Raw genomic sequence first — 14,599 nt, 5'->3', positions numbered from 1 at the left:
ATGGGTAACCCCACGCTCCTTACCCACTGCCATAAACACTGTAACCGAGCTGTGGCGACCGGCACCAACTATAGAGCCTATTGAAGGTTAACTCTTTTCCCCTTATGTCACACTTTCTTCGGTCCCACTTAGACTGAGCAGGACCATCTGGCCTGCAGTCCTACTTCTAGAGGAAGGTAGTATTTTCCCTTCCTGTTTGTGTAGCACTTTTTTATTTTATATTGTAGGTCCTGACGAATTGCTCTCAAAGCATGAAACATGTCCATGTCGACCTTTAGGTAAGATAGACACTACTGGATCCTTGCACCAGCGTGTGCTGTCGCCTCACTGTTTTTAAGAAGGTGGTGTACCACACCAATAAATATTGCCGTGGATTCACTAACCTTTTTTAATCGTCACCACTCTCACTCACGTCTACACTTTTCCTGCAGCCCTCATACCCACATGCACCAACTGGCAGGAACAAAAGATCTCTGATAAAGAGCCCCTTTATGGGTGCCCGTCAGACATTGCAGCACCAGTCTGATGAGGAGCAAAACCCATATAATGAAGCATGACACCTAGCTTGCTGGGTGTGTGAGGGTATCAGTTCCGAAAGGGGAATTTCCCCCTTTTTCTCTTCCCCCTGCACGCTGCCTTTTTTCCGCTTGGTTATGCCGTTTCAGTACCTTCTCCTGGGGACCAGTGTATTTCTTATGTTTGTTGTTATGGTTCAAGGGCATATACACTGGACCCCGTAAAATATTGCCCTTCTAACTCCCTCCTTTGTTGATACATTTTAAGATTGGTGATATGATGAGAATTAAGACTCACAGCTCTATAAACAAGCATTTGCAATGCATTAGGTCTCGCATTAGGAAAGTTTGAGCTATTGGTATTGTAAATGACAATTTTTGTATATATATGTTGGTTTTTTTTAAAATGGCTAAATTAAAAGCTTTGTCATTTACAATTCCAATAGTTTTAACTTTCGCAAATGTGACACCTATAGCATTTGTAATGCAATATGTGTTGTATTTAGGTGACTTAGATGTATTGATATTACAAATAACAATGGCTTTTAATTTTTTTAAATAATTAATACTTAAATAAAAGTTATTGTAATTTATATTGGCAATAGCTTAAACTTTTGTAAATAGCTTTTGTGAAGATTATGTTCAGTGTATTTTATTGTGACGAAAACCCAAGACCGAAGTGAAATATTAACATCTTTTTGTGACATTTGTAATAAAGCTTGAAACATTGAGAGAACATGTTTGAACCAGTTGTTGTTGATTGGTTGCACAGATTGATGCTGTAGTGGCGCTGAGTGATGTTGTAGTGGCGACGAGTGATGCTGAGGCATTCAGTGATGCTGTGGTAGCGCATAGTGATGTTGTTGTGCCCATGAGTGAAGCTGTGGTGGTGCTGAGTGATGCTGTGGTGATGTGATAGATAGAGTGAGTGCGATAGATAGAGTGAGGGCGATAGAGAGAGGGCGATGGATAGATAGAGGAAGGGCGATAGATAGAGGGAGGGAGGGTGATAGATAGAGGGAGGAAGGGCGATAGATAGAGTGAGGGAGGGTGATAGATAGAATGAGGGAGGGCGATAGATAGATAGAGGGAGGGCGATAGATAGAGAGAGGAGGGAGGGTGATAGATAGATAGATAGAGTGAGGGAGGGCGATAGATAGATAGAGTGAGGGAGGGCGGTAGATAGAGTGAGGGAGGGCGATAGATAGATAGATAGATAGAATGAGGGAGGGCAATAGATAGATAGATAGATAGATAGATAGATAGATAGATAGATAGATAGATAGATAGATAGATAGATAGATAGATAGATAGATAGATAGATAGATAGATAGATAGATAGATAGATAGATAGATAGATAGATAGATAGATAGATAGATAAATAGAGTGAGGGCGATAGAGTGAGTGAGGGCAATAGGGTGAGTGAGGGTTAAAGAGTGAGTGAGGGCAGTAGAGTGAGGGCGTTAGAGTGAGGGCAGTAGAGTGGTAGAGTGAGGGCAGTAGAGTGGTAGAGTGGTAGAGTGAGGGCAGTAGAGTGAGGGTGGTAGAGTGGTAGAGTGAGGGCGGTAGAGTGGTAGAGTGAGGGCAGTAGAGTGGTAGAGTGAGGGCAGTAGGGTGAGGGTGGTAGAGTGCTAGAGTGAGGGCGGTTGAGCGGTAGAGTGAGGGCGGTAGAGTGAGGGCGGTAGAGCGGTAGAGTAAGGGCAGTAGAGTGAGGCGGTAGAGTGGTAGAGTGAGGCAGTAGAGTGGTAGAGTAAGGGCGGTAGAGTGAGGCGGTAGAGTGGTAGAGTGAGGGCGGTAGAGTGGGGGAGGTAGAGTGAGGGCGGTAGAGTGGTAGAGTGAGGGCGGTAGAGTGAGGGTGGTAGAGTAAGGGCAGTAGAGTGAGTGCGGTAGAGCGGTAGAGTGAGGCAGTAGAGTGGTAGAGTAAGGGCGGTAGAGTGAGGCAGTAGAGTGGTAGAGTGAGGGCGGTAGAGTGGGGGAGGTAGAGTGAGGGCGGTAGAGTGGTAGAGTGAGGGTGGTAGAGCGGTAGAGTGAGAGCGGTAGAGTGAGGGCAGTAGAGTGAGTGCGGTAGAGCGGTAGAGTGAGGGCGGTAAAGTGAGGCGGTAGAGTGGTAGAGTGAGGGCGGTAGAGTGAGTGTAGTAGAGTGAGGGCAGTAGAGTGAGGGCGGTATAGTGGTAGAGTGAGGGCGGTAGAGTGAGGGCGGTAGAGTGGTAGAGTGAGGGCGGTAGAGTGGTAGAGTGAGGGCAGTAGAGTGAGGGCGGTAGAGTGGTAGAGTGAGGGCAGTAGTGTAAGGGCATGAGGGCCGTAGAGTGGTAGATTGAGGGGGTAGAGTGAGGGCAGTAGAGTGGTAGAGTGAGGGTGGTAGAGTGGTAGAGTGAGGGTGGTTGAGTGAGGGTGGTAGAGTGGTAGAGTGAGGGCAGTAGAGTGGTAGAGTGAGCGCGGTTGAGTGGTAGAGTGAGGGTGGTAGAGTGAGGGTGTTGGAGTGGTAGAGTGAGGGCGGTAGAGTGGTAGAGTGAGGGAATTAGAGTGGTCGAGTGAGGGCCGTAGAGTGAGGGCGGTAGAGTGGTAGAGTGAGGGCGGTAGAGTGAGGGCGGTAGAGCGGTAGAGTGAGGGCGGTAGAGCGAGGGCAATAGAGTGGTAGAGTGAGGGTGGTAGAGTGAGGGTGGTAGAGTGAGGGCGGTAGAGTGAGGGCGGTAGAGTGGTAGAGTGAGGGCGGTAGAGTGGTAGAGTGAGGGCAGTAGAGTGAGGGCGGTAGAGTGGTAGAGTGAGGGCAGTAGTGTAAGGGCATGAGGGCAGTAGAGTGGTAGAGTGAGGGGGTAGAGTGAGGGCAGTAGAGTGGTAGAGTGAGGGTGGTAGAGTGGTAGAGTGAGGGTGGTTGAGTGAGGGTGGTAGAGTGGTAGAGTGAGGGCGGTAGAGTGGTAGAGTGAGCGCGGTTGAGTGGTAGAGTGAGGGTGGTAGAGTGAGGGTGTTGGAGTGGTAGAGTGAGGGCGGTAGAGTGGTAGAGTGAGGGAATTAGAGTGGTCGAGTGAGGGCCGTAGAGTGAGGGCGGTAGAGTGGTAGAGTGAGGGCGGTAGAGTGAGGGCGGTGGAGCGGTAGAGTGAGGGCGGTAGAGCGAGGGCAATAGAGTGTTAGAGTGAGGGTGGTAGAGTGAGGGTGGTAGAGTGAGGGCGGTAGAGTGAGGGTGGTAGAGTGGTAGAGTGAGGGCGGTAGAATGAGGGCAGTAGAGTGGTAGAGTGAGGGCAGTAGAGTGGTAGAATGAGGGCGGTAGAGTGAGGGCGGTAGAGTGGAAGAATGAGGGTGGGCGAGTGAGGGCGGTATAGTGGTAGAGTGAGGGTGGTAGAGTGGTAGAGTGAGGGCGGTAGAGTGAGGGCGGTAGAGTGGTAGAGTGAGGGTGGTACAGTGGTAGAGTGAGGGCAGTAGAATGAGGGCGGTAGAGTGAAGGCGGTAGAGTGGTAGAATGAGAGCGGTAGAGTGAGGGTGGTAGAGTGGTAGAGTGAGGGCAGTAGAATGGTAGAGTGAGGGCGGTAGAGTGAGTGTAGTAGAGTGAGGGCGGTAGAGTGAGGGCGTTAGAGTGGTAGAGTGAGGGCGGTAGAGTGAGTGCGGTAGAGTTGTAGAGTGAGGGCGGTAGAGCGGTAGAGTGAGGGCGGTAGAGAGGTAGAGTAGTAAAGTAAGGGCAGCAGAGTGAGGGCATGAGGGCAGTAGAGTGGTAGAGTGAGGGCGGTAAATTGGTAGAGTGAGGGCGGTAGAGTGAGGGCGGTAGAGTGGTAGAGTGAGGGCGGTAGAGTGGTAGACTGAGGGCAGTAGTGTGAGGGCATGAGGGCAGTAGAGTGGTAGAGTGAGGGGCGTAGAGTGAGGGCAGTAGAGTGGTAGAGTGAGGGCGGTAGAGTGGTAGAGTGAGAGCATTAGAGTGAGGGCGGTAGAGTGGTAGAGTGAGGGCGGTAGAGTGAGGGTGTTGGAGTGGTAGAGTGAGGGCAGTAGAGTGAGGGCGGTAGAGTGGTAGAGTGAGGGCGGTAGAGTGAGGGCGGTAGAGCTGTAGAGTGAGGGCGGTAGAGTGAGGGCAGTAGAGTGGTAGAGTGAGGGCGGTAAAGTGAGGGCGATAGAGTGGTAGAGTGAGGGTGGTAGAGTGAGGGCAGTAGAGTGGTAGAGTGAGGGCAGTAGAGTGAGGGCATGAGGGCAGTAGAGTGGTAGAGTGAGGGCAGTAAATTGGTAGAGTGAGGGCGGTAGAGTGAGGGCGGTAGAGTGGTAGAGTGAGGGTGGTAGAGTGAGGGCGGTAGAGTGAGGGCAGCAGAGTGAGGGCATGAGGGCAGTAGAGTGGTAGAGTGAGGGCGGTAAATTGGTAGAGTGAGGGCGGTAGAGTGAGGGCGGTAGAGTGGTAGAGTGAGGGCGGTAGAGTGGTAGAGTGAGGGCGGTAGAGTGGTAGACTGAGGGCAGTAGTGTGAGGGCATGAGGGCAGTAGAGTGGTAGAGTGAGGGGCGTAGAGTGAGGGCAGTAGAGTGGTAGAGTGAGGGCGGTAGAGTGGTAGAGTGAGAGCATTAGAGTGAGGGCGGTAGAGTGGTAGAGTGAGGGCGGTAGAGTGAGGGTGTTGGAGTGGTAGAGTGAGGGCAGTAGAGTGAGGGCGGTAGAGTGGTAGAGTGAGGGCGGTAGAGTGAGGGCGGTAGAGCTGTAGAGTGAGGGCGGTAGAGTGAGGGCAGTAGAGTGGTAGAGTGAGGGCGGTAGAGTGAGGGCGATAGAGTGGTAGAGTGAGGGTGGTAGAGTGAGGGCAGTAGAGTGGTAGAGTGAGGGCAGTAGAGTGAGGGCATGAGGGCAGTAGAGTGGTAGAGTGAGGGCAGTAAATTGGTAGAGTGAGGGCGGTAGAGTGAGGGCGGTAGAGTGGTAGAGTGAGGGCGGTAGAGTGGTAGAGTGAGGGCGGTAGAGTGAGGGCGGTAGAGTGGTAGACTGAGGGCAGTAGTGTGAGGGCATGAGGGCAGTAAAGTGGTAGAGTGAGGGGGTAGAGTGAGGGCGGTAGAGTGGTAGAGTGAGGGTGGTAGAGTGGTAGAGTAAGAGCATTAGAGTGAGGGTGTTGGAGTGGTAGAGTGAGGGCGGTAGAGTGGTAGAGTGAGGGAATTAGAGTGGTCAAGTGAGGGCCGTAGAGTGAGGGCGGTAGAGTGGTAGAGTGAGGGCAGTAGAGTGAGGGCAGTAGAGCGGTAGAGTGAGGGCGGTAGAGTGAGGGCAGTAGAGTGGTAGAGTGAGGGCGGTAGAGTGAGGGCGATAGAGTGGTAGAGTGAGGGTGGTAGAGTGAGGGTGGTAGAGTGAGGGCGGTAGAGTGAGGGCGGTAGAGTGGTAGAGTGAGGGCGGTAGAATGAGGGCAGTAGAGTGGTAGAGTGAGGGCAGTAGAGTGGTAGAATGAGGGCGGTAGAGTGAGGGCGGTAGAGTGATAGATAGAGGGCGGTAGAGTGAGGGCGGTATAGTGGTAGAGTGAGGGTGGTAGAGTGGTAGAGTGAGGGCGGTAGAGTGAGGGCGGTAGAGTGGTAGAGTGAGGGCAGTACAGTGGTAGAGTGAGGGCAGTAGAATGAGGGCGGTAGAGTGAAGGCGGTAGAGTGGTAGAATGAAAGCGGTAGAGTGAGGGTGGTAGAGTGGTAGAGGGAGGGCAGTAGAATGGTAGAGTGAGGGCGGTAGAGTGAGTGTAGTAGAGTGAGGGCGGTAGAGTGAGGGCGTTAGAGTGGTAGAGTGAGGGCGGTAGAGTGAGTGCAGTAGAGTGGTAGAGTGAGGGCGGTAGAGCGGTAGAGTGAGGGCGGTAGAGTGGTAGAGTGGTAGAGTGAGGGCAGTAGAGTGAGGGCATGAGGGCAGTAGAGTGGTAGAGTGAGGGCGGTAAATTGGTAGAGTGAGGGCGGTAGAGTGAGGGCGGTAGAGTGGTAGAGTTAGGGCGGTAGAGTGGTAGAGTGAGGGTGGTAGAGTGGTAGACTGAGGGCAGTAGTGTGAGGGCATGAGGGCAGTAGAGTGGTAGAGTGAGGGGGGTAGAGTGAGGGCAGTAGAGTGGTAGAGTGAGAGCATTAGAGTGAGGGCGGTAGAGTGGTAGAGTGAGGGCGATATAGTGGTAGAGTGAGGGCGGTTGAGTGTTAGAGTGAGGGCAGTAGAGTGAGGGTGTTGGAGTGGTAGAGTGAGGGCAGTAGAGTGGTAGAGTGAGGGCCTTAGAGTGGTAGAGTGAGGGCCGTAGAGTGAGGGCGGTAGAGCTGTAGAGTGAGGGCGGTAGAGTGAGGGCAGTAGAGTGGTAGAGTGAGGGCGGTAGAGTGAGGGTGATAGAGTGGTAGAGTGAAGGTGGTAGAGTGAGGGTGGTAGAGTGAGGGCGGTAGAGTGAGGGCGGTAGAGTGGTAGAGTGAGGGCGGTGGAATGACGGCAGTAGAGTGGTAGAATAAGGGCGGTAGAGTGGTAGAATGAGGGCAGTAGAGTGAGGGCGGTAGAGTGGTAGAATGAGGGCGGTAGAGTGAGGGCGGTAGAGTGGTAGAGTGAGGGTGGTAGAGTGGTAGAGTGAGGGCGGTAGAGTGAGGGCGGTAGAGTGGTAGAGTGAGCGCGGTACAGTGGTAGAGTGAGGGCAGTAGAATAAGGGCATTAGAGTGAGGGCGGTAGAGCAGTAGAATGAGAGCGGTAGAGTGAGGGTGGTAGAGTGGTAGAGTGAGGGCAGTAGAATGGTAGAGTGAGGGCGGTAGAGTGAGTGTAGTAGAGTGAGGGCGGTAGAGTGAGGGCGTTAGAGTGGTAGAGTGAGGGCGGTAGAGTGAGGGCGGTAGAGCGGTAGAGTGAGGGCAGTAGAGCGGTAGAGTGGTAGAGTGAGGGCAGTAGAGTGAGGACATGAGGGCAGTAGAGTGGTAGAGTGAGGGAATTAGAGTGGTCGAGTGAGGGCCGTAGAGTGAGGGCGGTAGAGTGGTAGAGTGAGGGCGGTAGAGTGAGGGCGGTAGAGCGGTAGAGTGAGGGCGGTAGAGCGAGGGCAATAGAGTGGTAGAGTGAGGGTGGTAGAGTGAGGGTGGTAGAGTGAGGGCGGTAGAGTGAGGGCGGTAGAGTGGTAGAGTGAGGGCGGTAGAGTGGTAGAGTGAGGGCAGTAGAGTGAGGGCGGTAGAGTGGTAGAGTGAGGGCAGTAGTGTAAGGGCATGAGGGCAGTAGAGTGGTAGAGTGAGGGGGTAGAGTGAGGGCAGTAGAGTGGTAGAGTGAGGGTGGTAGAGTGGTAGAGTGAGGGTGGTTGAGTGAGGGTGGTAGAGTGGTAGAGTGAGGGCGGTAGAGTGGTAGAGTGAGCGCGGTTGAGTGGTAGAGTGAGGGTGGTAGAGTGAGGGTGTTGGAGTGGTAGAGTGAGGGCGGTAGAGTGGTAAGTGAGGGAATTAGAGTGGTCGAGTGAGGGCCGTAGAGTGAGGGCGGTAGAGTGGTAGAGTGAGGGCGGTAGAGTGAGGGCGGTGGAGCGGTAGAGTGAGGGCGGTAGAGCGAGGGCAATAGAGTGTTAGAGTGAGGGTGGTAGAGTGAGGGTGGTAGAGTGAGGGCGGTAGAGTGAGGACGGTAGAGTGGTAGAGTGAGGGCGGTAGAATGAGGGCAGTAGAGTGGTAGAGTGAGGGCAGTAGAGTGGTAGAATGAGGGCGGTAGAGTGAGGGCGGTAGAGTGGAAGAATGAGGGCGGGCGAGTGAGGGCGGTATAGTGGTAGAGTGAGGGTGGTAGAGTGGTAGAGTGAGGGCGGTAGAGTGGTAGAGTGAGGGTGGTACAGTGGTAGAGTGAGGGCAGTAGAATGAGGGCGGTAGAGTGAAGGCGGTAGAGTGGTAGAATGAGAGCGGTAGAGTGAGGGCAGTAGAATGGTAGAGTGAGGGCGGTAGAGTGAGTGTAGTAGAGTGAGGGCGGTAGAGTGAGGGCGTTAGAGTGGTAGAGTGAGGGCGGTAGAGTGAGTGCGGTAGAGTGGTAGAGTGAGGGCGGTAGAGCGGTAGAGTGAGGGCGGTAGAGAGGTAGAGTAGTAAAGTAAGGGCAGTAGAGTGAGGGCATGAGGGCAGTAGAGTGGTAGAGTGAGGGCGGTAAATTGGTAGAGTGAGGGCGGTAGAGTGAGGGCGGTAGAGTGGTAGAGTGAGGGTGGTAGAGTGGTAGAGTGAGGGCGGTAGAGTGGTAGACTGAGGGCAGTAGTGTGAGGGCGTGAGGGCAGTAGAGTGGTAGAGTGAGGGGCGTAGAGTGAGGGCAGTAGAGTGGTAGAGTGAGGGCGGTAGAGTGGTAGAGTGAGAGCATTAGAGTGAGGGCGGTAGAGTGGTAGAGTGAGGGCGGTAGAGTGAGGGTGTTGGAGTGGTAGAGTGAGGGCAGTAGAGTGAGGGCGGTAGAGTGGTAGAGTGAGGGCGGTAGAGTGAGGGCGGTAGAGCTGTAGAGTGAGGGCGGTAGAGTGAGGGCAGTAGAGTGGTAGAGTGAGGGCGGTAGAGTGAGGGCGATAGAGTGGTAGAGTGAGGGTGGTAGAGTGAGGGCAGTAGAGTGGTAGAGTGAGGGCAGTAGAGTGAAGGCATGAGGGCAGTAGAGTGGTAGAGTGAGGGCAGTAAATTGGTAGAGTGAGGGCGGTAGAGTGAGGGCGGTAGAGTGGTAGAGTGAGGGCGGTAGAGTGGTAGAGTGAGGGCGGTAGAGTGAGGGCGGTAGAGTGGTAGACTGAGGGCAGTAGTGTGAGGGCATGAGGGCAGTAAAGTGGTAGAGTGAGGGGGGTAGAGTGAGGGCGGTAGAGTGGTAGAGTGAGGGCGGTAGAGTGGTAGAGTAAGAGCATTAGAGTGAGGGTGTTGGAGTGGTAGAGTGAGGGAATTAGAGTGGTCGAGTGAGGGCCGTAGAGTGAGGGCGGTAGAGTGGTAGAGTGAGGGCAGTAGAGTGAGGGCGGTAGAGCGGTAGAGTGAGGGCGGTAGAGTGAGGGCAGTAGAGTGGTAGAGTGAGGGCGGTAGAGTGAGGGCGATAGAGTGGTAGAGTGAGGGTGGTAGAGTGAGGGTGGTAGAGTGAGGGCGGTAGAGTGAGGGCGGTAGAGTGGTAGAGTGAGTGCGGTAGAATGAGGGCAGTAGAGTGGTAGAGTGAGGGCAGTAGAGTGGTAGAATGAGGGCGGTAGAGTGAGGGCGGTAGAGTGATAGATAGAGGGCGGTAGAGTGAGGGCGGTATAGTGGTAGAGTGAGGGTGGTAGAGTGGTAGAGTGAGGGCGGTAGAGTGGTAGAGTGAGGGCAGTACAGTGGTAGAGTGAGGGCAGTAGAATGAGGGCGGTAGAGTGAAGGCGGTAGAGTGGTAGAATGAAAGCGGTAGAGTGAGGGTGGTAGAGTGGTAGAGTGAGGGCAGTAGAATGGTAGAGTGAGGGCGGTAGAGTGAGTGTAGTAGAGTGAGGGCGGTAGAGTGAGGGCGTTAGAGTGGTAGAGTGAGGGCGGTAGAGTGAGTGCAGTAGAGTGGTAGAGTGAGGGCGGTAGAGCGGTAGAGTGAGGGCGGTAGAGTGGTAGAGTGGTAGAGTGAGGGCAGTAGAGTGAGGGCATGAGGGCAGTAGAGTGGTAGAGTGAGGGCGGTAAATTGGTAGAGTGAGGGCGGTAGAGTGAGGGCGGTAGAGTGGTAGAGTTAGGGCGGTAGAGTGGTAGAGTGAGGGCGGTAGAGTGAGGGTGGTAGAGTGGTAGACTGAGGGCAGTAGTGTGAGGGCATGAGGGCAGTAGAGTGGTAGAGTGAGGGGGGTAGAGTGAGGGCAGTAGAGTGGTAGAGTGAGAGCATTAGAGTGAGGGCGGTAGAGTGGTAGAGTGAGGGCGATATAGTGGTAGAGTGAGGGCGGTTGAGTGTTAGAGTGAGGGCAGTAGAGTGAGGGTGTTGGAGTGGTAGAGTGAGGGCAGTAGAGTGGTAGAGTGAGGGCCTTAGAGTGGTAGAGTGAGGGCCGTAGAGTGAGGGCGGTAGAGCTGTAGAGTGAGGGCGGTAGAGTGAGGGCAGTAGAGTGGTAGAGTGAGGGCGGTAGAGTGAGGGTGATAGAGTGGTAGAGTGAGGGTGGTAGAGTGAGGGTGGTAGAGTGAGGGCGGTAAAGTGAGGGCGGTAGAGTGGTAGAGTGAGGGCGGTGGAATGACGGCAGTAGAGTGGTAGAATAAGGGCGGTAGAGTGGTAGAATGAGGGCAGTAGAGTGAGGGCGGTAGAGTGGTAGAATGAGGGCGGTAGAGTGAGGGCGGTAGAGTGGTAGAGTGAGGGTGGTAGAGTGGTAGAGTGAGGGCGGTAGAGTGAGGGCGGTAGAGTGGTAGAGTGAGGGCGGTACAGTGGTAGAGTGAGGGCAGTAGAATAAGGGCATTAGAGTGAGGGCGGTAGAGCAGTAGAATGAGAGCGGTAGAGTGAGGGTGGTAGAGTGGTAGAGTGAGGGCAGTAGAATGGTAGAGTGAGGGCGGTAGAGTGAGTGTAGTAGAGTGAGGGCGGTAGAGTGAGGGCGTTAGAGTGGTAGAGTGAGGGCGGTAGAGTGAGTGCGGTAGAGTGGTAGAGTGAGGGCGGTAGAGCGGTAGAGTGAGGGCAGTAGAGCGGTAGAGTGGTAGAGTGAGGGCAGTAGAGTGAGGACATGAGGGCAGTAGAGTGGTAGAGTGAGGGCGGTAAATTGGTAGAGTGAGGGCGGTACAGTGAGGGCGGTACAGTGGTAGAGTGAGGGCAGTAGAATGAGGGCGGTAGAGTGAGGGCGGTAGAGCGGTAGTATGAGAGCGGTAGAGTGAGGGTGGTAGAGTGGTAGAGTGAGGGCAGTAGAATTGTAGAGTGAGGGCGGTAGAGTGAGTGTAGTAGAGTGAGGGCGGTAGAGTGAGGGCGTTAGAGTGGTAGAGTGAGGGCGGTAGAGTGAGTACGGTAGAGTGGTAGAGTGAGGGCGGTAGAGCGGTAGAGTGAGGGCGGTAGAGTGGTAGAGTGGTAGAGTGAGGGCAGTAGAGTGAGGGCATGAGGGTAGTAGAGTGGTAGAGTGAGGGCGGTAAATTGGTAGAGTGAGGGCGGTAGAGTGAGGGCGGTAGAGTGGTAGAGTGAGGGCGGTAGAGTGGTAGAGTGAGGGCGGTAGAGTGAGGGCGGTAGAGTGGTAGACTGAGGGCAGTAGTGTGAGGGCATGAGGGCTGTAGAGTGGTAGAGTGAGGGGGGTAGAGTAAGGGCGGTAGAGTGGTAGAGTGAGGGCGGTAGAGTGGTAGAGTGAGAGCATTAGAGTGAGGGCGGTAGAGTGGTAGAGTGAGGGCGATATAGTGGTAGAGTGAGGGCGGTTGAGTGGTAGAGTGAGGGCGGTAGAGTGAGGGTGTTGGAGTGGTAGAGTGAGGGCAGTAGAGTGGTAGAGTGAGGGCCTTAGAGTGGTAGAGTGAGGGCCGTAGAGGGAGGGCGGTAGAGTGGTAGAGTGAGGGCGGTAGAGTGAGGGCGGTAGAGCGGTTGAGTGAGGGTGTGTGAGAGCGAGGCAGAGAGAGGGAGAGAGAGAGAGCACGAGAAATACAGAACACGTAGTTATTGACACTACTCTAGCCTCAATAAGCCATATACCAATAACGAGCAGGTTATAAAAAGCTGAAAAACTTTGACTTCTAAACTCATAAGTCACGCCAGTAATGCATTATTGAACTGAATTAATTGATTACGAGAAGACGTGAAACATGGAAGAGACAGAGGACAAAATAAAAAGAGAGATGGCAAATGAAAAGCGCATGCGAAAACAGGAAACTAAGGAAACAACGAAAAGGGATAGAGGACAAAAAAGATTAAAAAAATAAAGAGCGCGAGGAAAAAGATCAGGGCCGAAAGCGAGGTGAGGTGTATGGTGCTCGAGATATGGTAATCAGAACTGATTCGTTTTGCTTGTTTGCTGTGTTCAGTTTTCTTTGGTGCCGCTGGATCAACTTATCATATGAAAGGAATACGAATCAGAATATCATCCAGAAAATCAAGAAATGCAATGAGAAGGGAAAGAAAAGCGGGGAGCCAGGGACAGAAAGCAGGAGAAAGACAGCTGCGCAGGAACGAAGGAGCGTAAGTAATTAAATGAAGTCTGATGGGGGGGCGGGGGAGAGGATTCCTTTGAAGTCTTATGCCGAGGCTCAGACAAATGGTGTGGGATGTGGCTGGCAATGGTGTGGGATGTGGCGGGCGATGTGCACGCGCCTGGCTCACATGAACTGTATCCGATCCGCAGCAGTTGAGGTAGACTTTTGAAAGCCTAACTATAATCTCGACAAACAAGCATTGCTAAAGCAATGCTGTAGGTCGAGGCATAAAAAAGGGATTTTTTAAATACAGTGATCCTAAAAGGGGCAAAATGGTGGACTAAGAGCCTGCTTTAGATCCCTAGGGACGGGTTACTCTGCCACAATGGTGACGGATATCCTATCCTCCGAAATACAAATCCCATTGGATATAATGGAATATATGCTAGACCAGACGGGATATCCATCCCCGTTGTGTTGGAGTATCCCGTCCAACAATCTCTAAATCAGGCTCTAAGTCATTTGAAGCACCCATTCATTCAAATGTTGGTTTTGATTAAAGGCTGAGAACGTTGGATAAGACAAGACAAAGTGCTACTGATTCTTCTCTGCATTTTAACAAAGAAGAGACCATTCCTACATCTAATTTCAAACGGTTTTTTTCCATCAGGATTCACCTAGGCATGACAGAAGCAGTGAGTCACTTAACACGTATAGAGCAAAAGATCACAAAGGAATATTGCCTTACTGGATGAAAGATTATGTATAACATTATAACAGTTTTTTAATATTATAATTTTTCATTTCAATGTTTTGAATGACATGGGCATACACTGCCTCACATCCCAGCACTCAGTTCCCCCCAATGCATCACAGTAAATGAAGTGCATGATAACACTTACTTCAGTAACAGTTTTTAGTTTTTCTCCCTTGTTGGTGCAGTCAGTGCTGTGTGTCTCTAGACATGTTTTTCAGGATAGTTATCCTTCTTCAGTAGAGAGCAACACATTGTTTGGGGGTGCTGGAAATGCGGACTAACCTCTTCTCAGGCATCTGTACCACTTATGGGTACCGGTGTATCAGGCAGAGTTTGACAGCTTATTAGCTCAAGGGAGCCTTTTCAAACAAAAAGAGGATTGGAGCACACTGCCTCACAACCCACCACTCAGTTTGCCCCAGTACATCATTGTAAATTCAGTGCATGATAACATTTAGTTCAATGACAGTCTTCAATTTCTCACCCTTGTTGTGCACCCAGTTTGGGTATCTCTAGACATGTGTTTCAAGATAGTTGTCCTTTTTCAGTAGAGAGCAGCTGTACATTTTGTGGGTACTGTAAATGTTGCCATATGTCTTCTCAGGTCTCTGTGCCACTCACTGGTCACAGGTGCATCAGCCAGAGCTTGTCAGATCATTAACTCAAGGGGGCCTTTTCAAAGTAAAAGAGGGTGGGAGCACACTGCCTCACATACAAGCACTCAGTTCTCCCCTATGCATCATGGCATATGCAGTACATAATCACACTTTCTTCAGTGGCAATCTTTAGTCTTTAGCAGCATTGCCAGCACCCCACAATTTCACTTGTTACTCTCTGCTGAAGAAGGACAGCCATGCTGAAACATATGTCTAGAAATAAACAGCAGTGACGTCACCAGCAAGGGTGAAGACTAAAGACTTTCAACTGAAGTAAGTGTTATCATGTACTGCATTTACTACAATGTGTAAGAAATAGGTTCTTTGTTTGACTAGGGTGTGAGCTCCGGTCAAGCAGCAACTACAATCCTTGTCAGACTTAACTTACAGCCAATTTGAAAAGTATTTGTGCAACACTTAAAACAGTAATATAGTAACAACACAACATAAAAAAGATCCCACACCAACTTACGAATTAGAGTCCACTTTAATAAATTAAACAAGGCAAAAATAACAAAAATCCAATCAGTAGAACTGGAGATGCGCAATTTTAACGATTTCAGTAAAAATAGCACATAAAAGTACTGTGGATATCTGGTTACGCCAGACAAAGTCACAAGTTAGGTTGACCGCAATGGAGCATGGGCCGGGCTGCAGGGACCAGGTTAGGCCCGCTGAACAAAGTACCATCAGTCCTTGTGCATGGTCTGTGCAGCATTGCGTTACGTGGCTCTGCATCGTCTTTCATCAGTTCTGAGGAAGCTGAGCTGTGAAGCTTTGCAGGGCTT

This window comes from Lissotriton helveticus, chromosome 1_1 (assembly GCF_964261635.1).
Source record: "Lissotriton helveticus chromosome 1_1, aLisHel1.1, whole genome shotgun sequence".
Taxonomy (NCBI): domain Eukaryota; kingdom Metazoa; phylum Chordata; class Amphibia; order Caudata; family Salamandridae; genus Lissotriton; species Lissotriton helveticus.
This window is presented reverse-complemented; position numbering follows the sequence as displayed.